The sequence below is a fragment of the Ascaphus truei genome, chromosome 13 (assembly GCF_040206685.1).
Source record: "Ascaphus truei isolate aAscTru1 chromosome 13, aAscTru1.hap1, whole genome shotgun sequence".
Taxonomy (NCBI): domain Eukaryota; kingdom Metazoa; phylum Chordata; class Amphibia; order Anura; family Ascaphidae; genus Ascaphus; species Ascaphus truei.
Genome location: NC_134495.1, coordinates 3,984,485 through 3,997,144, shown reverse-complemented (window position 1 = coordinate 3,997,144; position 12,660 = coordinate 3,984,485). Strand labels below are relative to the sequence as shown.

Genomic DNA, 12,660 nt, shown 5'->3' with positions numbered 1-12,660 from the left:
AAAGAAATTAATGGGAATTCTTAATAATTTATCAAAAATGTGCATCAGAAGCAGAATTCTGTCAAATAAATCCAGTGCCTGATAAAATAGCAGTAACAAGTAAGTAACTTCTTTAATTGGCAATAAAATGTTTGATGGACACGTTTAATTAAATGCAGATCTAATGACTCGCTCCCCAAAGTTTATGAAGAGCATGGAGGGCCAACGGCCAAAGGTCTTAATCTAAAATAAACTGCAAGAGAAACCAGTGGGTATTAAACTACTTTCATCTCAGAAGGAATTACAGTCATTCAAAAGACTGGCGGCACGGGGATGGTAACTGAAATATTGACACAGTGCGCCAACATTTCAGTCTGTCCAGATCTTCATCAGCAAAGGGCTTACTCAGTACGCTCAGGAAACTCCCATTGACTGTAATATGAGGTGGTCAAAATGTAAGGATATCAATAAAATGTCTTCCCCATACAGTACTGTAGTATGAATAGTCATTTGTTTCAGGTTTGTTGCCCTTCTATTGAAGCATTGCCAGACGTACAGTATGTATTTGTTAAAGGGTCTTGATTTTGATCAATCCCTGTCCTAAAGTACATGCCCCTGGCCCCTTACCTAAATCTGGGGCCTCCCGGAGCAGTTCATAAAACGGGGTGAGGGGTGAAAGAGGGGAAAGCTCCCACATCAGCTTAAGTGACAATGAAGTAGTAAAGAACAATGAGGCAAATCTTATGGTGCAAATAGGGATGAAGGGACTACTGACAAAACAAACAGAAAGATTCCCCAATGAATGCACTCAAAAAGATAAAGCGGAGGTAAGTGAAAATAAAACATGCAGAGAAAAAGCCCTGCATGGATGGATATATAGTTAGTTAATACCATGCAACCGATATCTATTAAGATATATTGAAGCTGTTAGAAAGCCCACAGCTACTATGTTGCCTACCTTGAAGCTACCTCTTGTTGCTATACAGACTGCACAGCATTTCAGTCTGTTTTTTTGGGGATATATCCATGGTGATCCATATGTATTGTCAATTATATATTGCTCACAATAGACAGGAGGCTATAACTGGATACGGTGACTGAACCGTGCCTCAGGGCTTCTTCTCTGCATATTTTATGCTAGCCCTTTATAGGATCCCTTCCTTTTAGGATGTTTTTTACCCATTCATCAGTTGCGTTATTATTATATGTGTAGGTGATTATTTCTCACCAATCTGAGTTCGCTTAGTGACCATACGCCGTACTACATTTGTACCTTCACGACACACTAGTCTAGAATCATAGGTCTGCCAATTTTGGTATATACTTTTTGTTATTGATTATATCCTTTTGGATTCAGTACTGGTATTAGGTACTACAATACCCTATCAGTTATTTCAGAAAATACTGTAGTATTGCATTATTTATTGCAGTTACTATTTCCTCAGGATTTAATCCGTGTATGTGACAGCCTTCATACCATTAGGCATTACCTAGACTAGTGTCTCCTCAGGTTTCTCTTCCTCATGAATTATTATGTGGAAGTATTAATTGGTGCATCATAAGAGTGTGGCCTTGGATCACTTTACCACATCCCTCTGTACAAGTTTGTTTTGTCAGGCCTCCCGGTGCAGGACTGATCCTTTCGTACAGTAACTTTGGGGGGATCCTGGATCAGGAGATATATATCATGATACTGTATATACAGTATTGGATCGCCAGCAATTAGTTTGCCATTGCGTGTTCAAATTACCCCTATATGCAAACAAATTAATAGTCTAACTTTTGCAAAAAAAACGATTGATATACAGATGTAGAAGGCTTAATCAAACCCTTAGCGTGTGCCTGCAGGTGTGATAACATGTTAGCCCTACAAAAACAAAAATGCACGCAGAGCATCACGGAAATGTCCGGTCATTGGCTGGAAGGGGACTATCAGGAAGTGCGAGTGGAGGAGAGATCTGCAGTGCGTTCACGCTGTCTGTACATTTCCGTGATCACACGCGCCATCCGCTACCACTTGTGGTCAGTATCTATTCCCCTCATTGTGCTTCTTTACCAGGGGGCTTTTAGAGCTCTCACTGTGACTGTTTTAGCTGCACGTTCTGCCACCTGTGTGCCCTGTTGCTTTGTTCTTATTTAGACCTCTGTGGAGTTTTTCCCACCTGTGGGTTTTTTCCCTCTGGCGTGGGACTGTGTTTATTTTATTGTATTGCATTTTATTTTGTGCACTTTGTTTTTTATGGTCTTTATTGGACTGTATATATTATTTAGTGACACTGTTCTGTGGTCTATTGGACTATATTTATTGTATTAAAATATCATTTTATTACTAATCCGTGGTGCGCTCGGTGTGCATTTTTGTTATTTTGGGAGTTCCCTTCTGGGAATTCCCAATAAATATTGGTGATTTGAGGAGTGGCTCCTCACGTGTAGCTGCAAACGGATTTTATCATCTGCATTGATTGACAGCACGAGCGCAGAAACCTCGTCCACATGTTAGTCCGCCCTTTTTTGTGCGCGGCTAGCGGTTGCACAATGGTGTCTGCTTCCGCGGGAGCGTTGTGTGTGTCCCGCTACAATACGGGAGGAATAATTGCTGCTACATCTGTAAAACATTGGTGGGCTGCATTTTGCCCATGATGGCTTGACCTTCGGCCCCTTTAACCGATGTCTTCAGCAGCATTTGATTAACACTGTCCTTTTCAGCACAGCACACATCAGCACTCAGGCATTAGGCAACTGACCGGAGGGCTATGGGAGAAGCTTCTTCCAGTGGCTGCAACGTCCCTGCAGAGAGAAGCAGTGTGTGGTCCTTTTAGAGGCTCATGCTGGCACTAGATCATGTTGCCTCCTGAACTACTGGCATAGAAGGTATCAAGGATTAGAAAAGCATGGTGTGTGCTTCAACATGAGTGGGACAGAATAAGTCAAGTCCTGGACACCTATTCAAACGGATGCAGCTGAAAACTTTCCTAGTGATGTACAAACTTGTCCCATTTCAATAAATTTGCAATTTCACAATATTATCTCTAAAATAGTTTTGCAAGAAAAGTAATAAATGTTGTTAAATTCAATGTAAATGGCAAACAGTGATTTTTTTGTTTTAATATATATATATGCATGTATACACACGTGTGTGTGTGTGTGTGTGTGTGTGTGTGTGTGTGTGTGTGTGTGTGTGTGTGTGTGTGTGTGTGTGTGTGTGTGTGTGTGTGTATATACAGTGTATATATATATATCATTTTTAAACTTCCGTTAAAAATACCAATGGTCATATGGCCAATGTTGTATTGTATTGTATGGCTTTATTTATATAGCACTAAAAGTGTACTTAGCGCTTCACAAAGAAAACAGTACAGGGAATTATAATAATACAATAAGTGCAGCAAAATCAGACAATGGGAAAGGAAATCCCTGCCCCGAAGAGCTTACAATCTAAGTGGAATGATGGGAGAGTTACAGAGACAGCAGGTGAGGGAGTAAATGCTGTAGATGGCAGTGCTTGGGCACAATGGGTGGTAGGAGTGACTGTGAGTGTGGGACAGTAGCCATGAGTGCAGGCTATTGGGATGCTTGATTTTTGGGTCTAGTTTTAAGGTTAGTCAGTATAAAATCTGAAGGTTAACACCATTTACAGGGGAAGAGATGGCAGGGAGGCGTGGGTGAGATCAGGTGTGTATGTCTGGGTTCAGGCTTAGGGGAGATCCCCGGCAGCGGGAAGGAGTAGATAGAGGGTGTGAATAGAGGATTTGTGTGGGTGTTTTTTTATTGAGGGGTAAAGAAGTTGTTGGGAGAGAGGTGTATAAATAATGGTGCAGTGGGGAGTGGGGAAGTTGGAGAGAACAGAGACGTTCACAAAGGAGTGAGGAAACGGTAAACAGAAAAAGCAGTAGGGAGGGCATAGTGAGATGCAGGAGGAGAGAGTTCCCAGGTGTTGGAGGATAGGAAAAGTACAAATAATCACAGCATTTAGAAAGTCACGTTCTCACAGCTGCAGAGTTGTTGTTGTGCAGAGTCCAGATCTTCCTCAAATCTTCACCTCCAATTTCAACTCCAAAATTAACTCTGCCAGACACTTAAATTGTGACACTTAAGGTGTTACACAGCCATGTTATCTGAGCATTGGTTGGTGGTGACCTTGCAAAAAGTTTTTTTGCAAACAAACAGTAAATATCGTAGTTTTTCAGGAATGACTCTTCTCCAGCATGGCGAGGACAGCTTTATCATCAGCCATTAAACTGTGCTGAGTCTGTTCCTATCTGCATTGAAGCTTCTTTTCATAGCTGCTGATTTACTTGTTCTGTGGCATGTCCGTGGCATGCCATGTTTTTTATACGAGACAAGAGCTGTCAACACACAGGCTGTTTTCACAGCAGCAGCTGGCTATAAAAAATTATTGATTTAATTAAAAAGTACTGCTTAATTTACTTTCCGTCACCATCAACACGGCAAATCAAGAGCTAGGAAAAAACCACTAAAAATAAAATAGAACAGGCAAACATTTTTAAAAGGTGTAAAATAAATAATCCCTCACTTTATTCATTCGTAATCTGACCAATGTAACTTTCCTTGCCTCCTTTCTGGTGAGACTGTACCCGGACACCCAGTTAATCGCCTAGCCGGCGTGCTCTGACTTGCCACGCTCATGGTTGTGGTTCGGACGCCCCCACGTGCGCTCCTGCAGCCCCAGCGGTGTGCGCTAGCTGCAGGAGATCGGTGGCGGCGATCGGGGACGGGGTGGGGGTCGTGGAGAATGCGTCACAGATGCGTGACTGAACTGGTTCACCCTCATTGGCTGAACCAGCTAAAGTGACGCTGACGACACACTACTGCAGCCCCAAATCTCAATTTCAGTTGTAGCGTCAAAATGTAGCAGCGTCGACGCGCGCAACGCAGCGCCGCGTGAACTTGAAGAAATCCAATAGGCAATAAGGTAAGAGTCCTGGAAGTGCGCGTGGACACCAGTGTGCGCACGTAGCGCCGCCACCACCATGAGCTCGGCAAGTCAGAGTACGCACATGAGTGAGTGTAGCAGCAAGTAGCCCAGAATTACTACGCAGTTAGCGAGGTTTCCCTTCCTACTCTCTGCTGCCCCCTGGAGGCAAGGGAAGGAGAATTACACAAGAGAGGAAGACACAGATCTGCCCAAGTGCAGGAGATTGGCCAACCTGCAGGGAGGTCGGGAGACTGCGCTGGTTTTCGTCCCAGAAGACAAATTCAGGGGACAGCTATGGAGTTACCTCTTCTGTGTAAATATGGCCTTACATTAAAGTGAGCTAATTGTCATAAATATAAAATATGACACTGTTTCTGCCCCACCCCCCACCCCACAACATGACTGTGGCAGACACTGCCCTCCCCCCTTCCCCCACAACGTGACCGTGGCAGACACTGCCCCCCCCACAGCGTGACCGTGGCAGACACTGCCCTCCCCCCCACAGCGTGACCGTGGCAGACACTGCCCTCCCCCCCCACAGCGTGACCGTGGCAGACACTGCCCCCCCCCCCACAGCGTGACCGTGGCAGACACTGCCCTCCCCCCCACAGCGTGATTGTGGCAGACACTGCCCTCCCCCCACCCAGCGTGACCGTGGCAGACACTGCCCCCCCCCCCCCCCCACAGCGTGATTGTGGCAGACACTGCCCTCCCCCCACCCAGCGTGACTGTGGCAGACACTTGCTTCCCCCCCCCCCACAGCATGACCGTGGCAGACAAGGCCGAGCTGACGGTGGCGGCGCCGGCGCTTCCATGTGCATACTCCTGCAGCCCCAGTGATGCGTGCGCTAGCTGCAGGAGATGGGTCTCGGTGATCGGGGGTGTGGCAGGGGGCGTGATGAACGCCTCACCGAGCTGGTTCGCCCTCATTGGCTGAACCAGCTCATGTGACGCTGACGTCACGTGACTGCTGCCCGCAATTTAAATTTCTGTTGTGGCGGCAAAATGTAGCTGCGTTGGCGCGTGCAGCGCCGCGGGCACTTGAGGAACTACCTTACACAATCATGGAGTCCTTGAAGTGCACGCGGACGCAAGCACACACACGTAGCGACGCCGCCACCGTGAGCGCGGCCTATGGGCAGGTCCATACTGCCTTTGCCAGCGCGGAGGCGTGCGCGTCCGTAACATCCCCCGCGTGGAGCGGGTGTGTTTTCTGGACATGCTAGACGCGCCATCACGGGGCGTGTCTTGGGGCGGGCCAGTGACATCACGGAGCTGGTTCGCCCTCATTGGGCGATCCGCTCACGTGACCTGCCCGCCGCGCCAAGAAATCAGTTTCAACTGATTCCTCGCACAATGCGCGCCCCCTCCTGCTGCCACATACGCAGTATAGTGAATATGATGTGTTATTTGCCGAAGCAAAACCATGGTCTACATCTGTAATATTACTTGATAATACATACACTCAGTATATTACAAGATTAAAAAAATAATAATCCAAATTCAGCTTGTACACATTTATATTGGGGCGTGCTGGGATTTGAACCTATGAGTGCCCTGTGCGGACCTGTGCGGGGAGGTGTGCCGTGTACAGTATTGGGAATAAGGACGTGCAAGAGAATAGGTCCGCTCAGACTCTTCAGAATAAAGCATACACAATAGCGCTAAAACTATTCACTAACCCAGTGATATAACTAAATAGTAATCTAATAATCAGTGATGATGTGACAATAGTGAATAAAAATGTGAAAACAGTGAATATATAGATATTAGGACAAATATCAAAAAACATCTCGAGTGAATAATTAATCAAAAATGCTCGCTGCCTAAAAAAAACCAGGTCCTCTCAAAACCTCTCAAAACCTCTCTTACACTCTCGCTCTCACACTCTCGCTCTCACACTCTCTCTCTCACACTCTCTCTCTCACACTCTCTCTCTCACACTCTCTCTCTCTCACACTCTCTCTCTCACACTCTCTCTCTCTCTCTCTCACTCTCTCTCTCTCTTACACTCTCTCTCTCCCTCTCCCTCTTCCTCTCTTCCTCTCCCTCTCTCCCTCTCTCCCTGCTTTCCAATGAAGTTCTTTTTAAAGATATACAGTACAATACATTCTGAATGTCTCCATTTCTAACATATGGTAAATGGAGAATTACACTCTTTTCTTTCTTCTTTTTCTCTGCATATTCCCCGGATTGGAGGACTGCACCCAAGAGAACCAACGTTGACCATTGAGTTCATACTCTTAAATAAACATCCAATAACTGTTACTGATTTGTATTCAAATGCGTTAAAACAGCTCACAATGTAGGCAGACACAAGGAATGATATGATTTACCTTATTTGGCTGTCTCTTGGTTAGTATCCTTTTTAAATGTCTCTTAAAGTCTTCTGCTTCCAAGCCCGACGTACATACTGTATCTGGACATGTCAGAGAGAGAATCCTGGCACTTCTTAGAACTTCGTGCAATTTAATCTAATACTGGAAGTTTGCGTAGGACAGTGCTTGGTTTTGTTTCCTAACGAATGTGGATGTGTTGTAATTGGGAATTCACATTTCTGTCAATTTCATTTCCCTATTACATCCTACCAGGAGGCTTCTCACATGAAAAAACAAAAAACAAAACAGGAACAGCTGTACTAGGGCAGGGTGCAGAAAATACTGCTTAGCAAAGGAACTCCACTCAGATGTTACTATTATCTCTTCTGCAAAGAGCTTTCTAGTATCAAGTCATTAGGAACAAACGCAAAGATTGGGCACAAGTAGTCGCTCAGTGGTTACGTTACTGCCTTTAAGTAGGTCAAATGTTAGTGTCATCTCTCCTTGTAACCTTGGGCAAGTCACTTTATCTCCCTGTGCCTCAGTCACCTAAGTTAGATTGTAAGGTCTTTGGGGAAGGTTGCCTGGGAAATTCTATTGTATTGCCCCTAAGTATACATTAATGTATACGAGATGCCCCGCTGTTGGATATAAGGCGTTGACCTGCTCTGCATTACAACAGTGTTGTGTATTAATGGAGATACTGAGAGCAGAAGAAAGGATGGGACCGCTAAGGTAATGAAAGGGTTAACCCTTCCGCAAGGCCTAAACACCCACCATGGACCAAATGCCACCTTCACCCACACCCGTTACCCCCAATAATCTGGGCATTGTTATTTAACCCCTTCATTACCTTAGCAGTTGGCCGCTAAGGTAATGAAGCTGCCTACAAATGTATTTTTATTACATCGGATGGAAGCAGGGGGTCTCCGGAGCTGGTATTAATGCGGGGGTCTCCGGAGCTGGTATTAATGCGGGGGGGTCTCCGGAGCTGGTATTAATGCGGGGGGGTCTCCGGAGCTGGTATTAATGCCGGGGTCTCCGGAGCTGGTATTAATGCCGGGGTCTCCGGAGCTGGTATTAATGCGGGGGTCTCCGGAGCTGGTATTAATGCGGGGGTCTCCGGAGCTGGTATTAATGCGGGGGTCTCCGGAGCTGGTATTAATGCGGGGCAGTTCCGGAGCTGGTATTAATGCGGGGGTCTCCGGAGCTGGTATTAATGCGGGGGTCTCCGGAGCTGGTATTAATGCGGGGCAGCTCCGGAGCTGGTATTAATGCGGGGGTCTCCGGAGCTAGTATTAATGCGGGGGTCTCCGGAGCTGGTATTAATGTGGGGGTCTCCGGAGCTTGTATTAATGTGGGGGTCTCCGGAGCTGGTATTAATGCCGGGGGTCTCCGGAGCTGGTATTAATGCGGGACAGCTCCAGAGCTGGTATTAATGCGGGGGTCTCCAGAGCTGGTATTAATGCGGGGGTCTCCGGAGCTGGTATTAATGTGGGGGGTCTCCGGAGCTGGTATTAATGCCGGGGTCTCCGGAGCTGGTATTAATGCGGGCGGTCTCCGGAGCTGGTATTAATGCGGGGCAGCTCCGGAGCTGGTATTAATGCGGGGGTGTCCGGAGCTGGTATTAATGTGGGGGTCTCCGGAGCTGGTATTAATGCGGGGCAGCTCCAGAGCTGGTATTAATGTGGGGGTCTCCAGAGCTAGTATTAATGCGGGGCAGCTCCGGAGCTGGTATTAATGCGGGGGTCTCCGGAGCTGATATTAATGCACGGGTCTCCGGATCTGGTATTAATGCGGGGGTCTCCGGAGCTGGTATTAATGCGGGGGTCTCCGGAGCTGGTATTAATGCTGGGGTCTCCGGAGCTGGTATTAATGCGGGGCAGCTCCGGAGCTGGTATTAATGCCGGGGTCTCCGGAGCTAGTATTAATGCCGGGGTCTCCGGAGCTAGTATTAATGCGGGGGTCTCCGGAGCTGGTATTAATGCGGGGGTCTCCGGAGCTGGTATTAATGCCGGGCTCTCCGGAGCTGGTATTAATGCGGGGGTGTCCGGAGCTGGTATTAATGCCGGGGTCTCCGGAGCTGGTATTAATGCGGGGCAGCTCCAGAGCTGGTATTAATGTGGGGGTCTCCGGAGCTAGTATTAATGCGGGGCAGCTCCGGAGCTGGTATTAATGCGGGGGTCTCCGGAGCTGATATTAATGCAGGGGTCTCCGGAGCTGGTATTAATGCGGGGGTCTCCGGAGCTGGTATTAATGTGGGGGTCTCCGGAGCTGGTATTAATGTGGGGGTCTCCGGAGCTGGTATTAATGTGGGGGTCTCCGGAGTTGGTATTAATGCGGGGGTCTCCGGAGCTGGTATTAATGCGGGGGTCTCCGGAGCTGGTATTAATGCGGGGCAGCTCCGGAGCTGGTATTAATGCCGGGGTCTCCGGAGCTAGTATTAATGCCGGGGTCTCCGGAGCTAGTATTAATGCGGGGGTCTCCGGAGCTGGTATTAATGCGGGGGTCTCCGGAGCTGGTATTAATGCGGGGGTCTCCGGAGCTGATATTAATGCAGGGGTCTCCGGAGCTGGTATTAATGCGGGGGTCTCCGGAGCTGGTATTAATGCGGGGGTCTCCGGAGCTGGTATTAATGCGGGGGTCTCCGAAGCTGGTATTAATGCGGGGGTCTCCGGAGCTGGTATTAATGCGGGGGTCTCCGGAGCTGGTATTAATGCGGGGCAGCTCCGGACACTCCCAGCTTCGATGATCCGATGCAGTAAAAATAAAAATTTTCATCTAAATCCTACCGCAACTCCAAGGGGGGAGAGATGAGATCTGCGAGTTGCTCGCTGGTTGAGAGTCTCGATGAGTTAGTTATTGAAGTTTATAGAATATGCCCCATTGACTCATAATCCCATAGCTATGTAAACATGCAAATGAGACGTCTGTTAGGCCATTGCGGGTTCATTTGTCAGAATCTGACTCATTTCATTTCTAAGGTGGTTTGACTTTTGAGATTTGCTTGCTTCTGTGAAGTACATATACCATGCTGTGCGCAGTGCCAGTACATACAGTAATAACGCAATGCAATCCTTTCAGGAGAGTAACATGATAAATGGGTATCTGCTCCCACAATGACAGACTAACTTCTGCTGCAGTGCAGTGAAACAGGAATTGTTCTATTCTTTTAAAGGCAACATTGTTCTGTGTATTAAGAAATCTCTTGCTTGGGCCAAATACTGTGTAGTAAAGATGGTAAGCGTGGTACGTTTGGTGTTTTGGAGGTAAAGAAGATTCACATGTTTTCATGGCAAAATATTGGTTATCGGTAGAGATGAGTGAAATGTTTTGCCGGATTTGGATCAGATAGATTTCTATAGGCTCCAAAGCCAGTGTTTGTACCGTATATCCCAATATACCATATCTCAATACCTCTCATTAAAAAGAGTAATCCTGTAAGCTACATCTATCTGTCTATATAATAATTATACTGTAATAATCATCATCATCATCATCATCATCATCATCATCATCATCATCATCATCATCATCATCATCATCATCATCATCATCATCATCATCATCATCATCATCATCATCATCTTAAAAAGAACAAACATATTCCATAGAGCAGTACAATAAGGTTGGAGGAAGAGAAAACAATACACAACAAACATTAACATACATTGTTACAGTAGATAAGAACGGCCCTGCCCCAAAGAACTTGCATTCAATAAGGAATAGTAATTAGAAACATAAAGTACAGAGGATGAGAAGGTTGGGGTGTCTTGGACAGCTGCTTGTTATGTGAAGGAGTAGGTGTTGGGGAAGCAGTAAGTGGGAGCGTGAGGAGGTAGAGCTGTGAGAGCAGGTAATGTGTGAGGGAGTTGGTGTTGGGGAAGCAGTAAGTGGGAGCGTGAGGAGGTAGAGCTGTGAGAGCAGGTAATGTGTGAGGGAGTTGGGGAAGCAGTAAGGGGAGTGTGCGGAGGTAGAGCTGTGAGAGCAGGTAATGTGTGAGGGAGTTGGTGTTGGGGAAGCAGTAAGAGGGAGTGTGCGGAGGTAGAGCTGTGAGAGCAGGTAATGTGTGAGGGAGTTGGGGAAGCAGTAAGTGGGAGTGTGCGGAGGTAGAGCTGTGAGAGCAGGTAATGTGTGAGGGAGTTGGGGAAGCAGTAAGTGGGAGTGTGCGGAGGTAGAGCTGTGAGAGCAGGTAATGTGTGAGGGAGTTGGCGTTGGGGAAGCAGTAAGTGGGAGCGTGAGGAGGTAGAGCTGTGAGAGCAGGTAATGTGTGAGGGAGTTGGTGTTGGGTAAGCAGTAAGTGGGAGTGTGCGGAGGTAGAGCTGTGAGAGCAGGTAATGTGTGAGGGAGTTAGGGAAGCAGTAAGTGGGAGTGTGCGGGGGTAGAGCTGTGAGAGCAGGTAATGTGTGAGGGAGTTGGGGAAGCAGTAAGTGGGAGTGTGCGGAGGTAGAGCTGTGAGATCAGGTAATGTGTGAGGGAGTTGATGTTGGGGAAGCAGTAAAAGGGATTAAAAGGAGGTAGAGCTGTGAGAGCAGGTAATGTGTGAGGGAGTTGGTGTTCGGGAAGCAGTAAGTGGGAGTTTGTGGTGGTAGAGCTGTGAGAGCAGGTAATGTGTGAGGGAGTTGGCGCTGGGGAAGCAGTAAGTGGGAGAGTGCGGAGGTAGAGCTGTCAGAGCAGGTAATGTGTGAGGGAGTTGGGGAAGCAGTAAGTGGGAGTGTGCAGAGGTAGAGCTGTGAGAGCAGGTAATGTGTGAGGGAGTTGGGGAAGCAGTAAGTGGGAGTGTGCGGAGGTAGAGCTGCGAGAGCAGGTAATGTGTGAGGGAGTTGGTGTTGGGGAAGCAGTAAGTGGGGGTGTGCGGAGGTAGAGCTGTGAGAGCAGGTAATGTGTGAGGGAGATGGGGAAGCAGTAAGTGAGAGTGTGAGGAGGTAGAGCTGTGAGAGCAGGTAATGTGTGAGGGAGATGGGGAAGCAGTAAGTGAGAGTGTGAGGAGGTAGAGCTGTGAGAGCAGGTAATGTGTGAGGGAGTTGGGGAAGCAGTAAGTGGAAGTGTGCAGAGGTAGAGCTGTGAGAGCAGGTAATGTGTGATGGAGTTGGGGTTGGGGAAGCAGTAAGTAGGAGTGTGCGGAGGTAGAGCAGTGAGGGCAGGTAATGTGTGAGGGAGTTGGTGTTGGGGAAGCAGTAAGTGGGAGTGTGCGGAGGTAGTGCAGTGAGAGCAGGTAATGTGTGATGGAGTTGGGGAAGCAGTAAGTGGGAGTGTGCAGAGGTAGAGCTGTGAGAGCAGGTAATGTGTGAGGGAGTTGGTGTTGGGGATGAATTAAAGAGGAGGGAGTCAGATAGAGAAACAATCATCTAATTTATTTATCTGTCTGTCTACCTATATCTCTGTCTATCTATATGTATAATCTAATCTCTAATACAGTATCTCTAA

General features: G+C 47.3%; 1 protein-coding gene across 4 annotated transcripts in view; it reads right to left on the bottom strand.

Annotated features, from left to right (window-relative positions):
• LOC142464706 (chemerin-like receptor 1) overlaps positions 1–12,660 on the bottom strand; it is a 117,793-nt gene that overhangs the window by 49,504 nt on the left and 55,629 nt on the right. Inside the window, exons 1-2 of one of the 4 annotated variants that reach the window (XR_012787700.1) lie at positions 7,252–7,596; positions 1,583–1,645 (exon numbers count right to left, since the gene is read on the bottom strand). The exons of 1 other annotated variant lie outside the window; for it this stretch is intronic. The gene's annotated coding sequence lies outside the window, so the exon portion shown is untranslated. Of the gene's footprint in view, positions 1–1,582; positions 1,646–7,251; positions 7,597–12,660 lie in introns of those variants that run through there. 2 more of the 4 variants (XM_075568126.1, XM_075568124.1) reach the window with 2 other exon arrangements.